At 34.8% G+C, this 1417-nt stretch overlaps 1 non-coding gene across 1 annotated transcript; it reads right to left on the bottom strand.

The window, feature by feature from the left end:
- Positions 1 to 299: 299 nt before the first annotated feature.
- LOC125163118 (U6 spliceosomal RNA) lies at positions 300 to 407 on the bottom strand. The gene has a single exon (XR_007151288.1). It is a non-coding gene; the product is annotated as a U6 spliceosomal RNA (small nuclear RNA).
- Positions 408 to 1417: the final 1010 nt, after the last annotated feature.

Genomic DNA, 1417 nt, shown 5'->3' with positions numbered 1-1417 from the left:
CCACTCTCACTGCATTCTTTAGGTTGAAGCAATCACAAGCTGGTCCAGACTCAAAGGGGAGGGGATACAGTCTATATCTCTAGATGGGAGGGGCTTCAAAGAATGGCCTTAATTTAAAACCCCTTAACCCGCTTTCCACAAGGAATCTCAGTAATTATGTTTTTTCCAGTTTTACTGAGAAATAGTTGACATGCATCATTGTATAAGTTTAAGGCATACAGTATGACGGTTTGATTTACACATATTGTGAAATGGTTACCTCAAGAGGTTCAGCAAACATCCATCTTCCCACGTAGACACAAAATATGCATTGCTTCCCAAATTTGTTATGTCTTTCTTACATAAGGGCCATGCTAGTCTTCTCTGTGTCCTTCCAATTTTAGTACGTGTGCTGCTGAAGCTAGCACTCTCAGTAATTGTTTAATGTGTGATGGGTATTCAGGCAATAAGGTTTTATTAGGATAATGACATCCTTGGATCTCCTTCTGTTTTCCACTCAAGCCAACAAATTTCAAGTTAGGAAAGAAAATAAGCACTTTTGCAAATATAGAGACAAGAAAAAATATATTCCCACTTAGTATTATGTACTTTGAAGAGTTTCTCTACCAGAAAAAAAGGGGGGGGGAAGGAAAATGGTTTCAAAAATATATTTCCAAAAATATTATTTTTAAATAAATAGAATCAATACAGAAAAGGAAACACCCTTTCTTGCCAGGGAGACCTTCCTGGGCCTGCCTGTCTATCAGGTTCACCTGTTCCAATCTTCATGGTTCCCCATCCTTGATCCTTGGTTTATAACAAAATATTTGTGTGATCCTTTCTATAAACTTTATATTGTGAAAAATTTCAACCATACCAAAGTAGACAACATAGTATCATGAACTTCCAAGCCACCGTTATGAATTTCAACATTTTGTCAACTCATGGGAAATCTAGTCATATCCACATCTTTCCTTCCTTTTGAAGCCAATCTGAGACATCCCATTTCATCCATAAATATTTCATTATATGTCTCTTAACAAGAAAGCCTCTTCTTTTCTAAACACAACTATAATACTATCACATTGAAAATAAGTACAATAATTCTTCAATAACAAATATCCAATCGTTCCAAATGTATACTTATCTTACATAAGTTTTATAGTTTGTTTGAATTAGCATCAAAATAGGAGTCACATAGTGTGATTAATTGATATGTATTTTAAATCTCTTAATTTGTAGGTGTTTCTCTCCACACCTTCATTTTCTCCCATTGAAATTTATTTGTTGAAGTGGATTATTTGCCCTATAGAGTTTCATAGAGTCTGGATTTCACTGACAGTTCTCTGGGTCATGTCTAACATGTTCCACTCTCCTTACCTTTTTTTTCTGTAAATTTAAATGTGAACAAGAGGCTTTTTCAGATGTAATTTGTATG

Source organism: Prionailurus viverrinus, chromosome A3 (genome assembly GCF_022837055.1).
Source record: "Prionailurus viverrinus isolate Anna chromosome A3, UM_Priviv_1.0, whole genome shotgun sequence".
NCBI classification, from domain to species: domain Eukaryota; kingdom Metazoa; phylum Chordata; class Mammalia; order Carnivora; family Felidae; genus Prionailurus; species Prionailurus viverrinus.
Note: the sequence above shows the minus strand (reverse complement) of the source record. Positions and strands in the feature narration are given on the sequence as shown.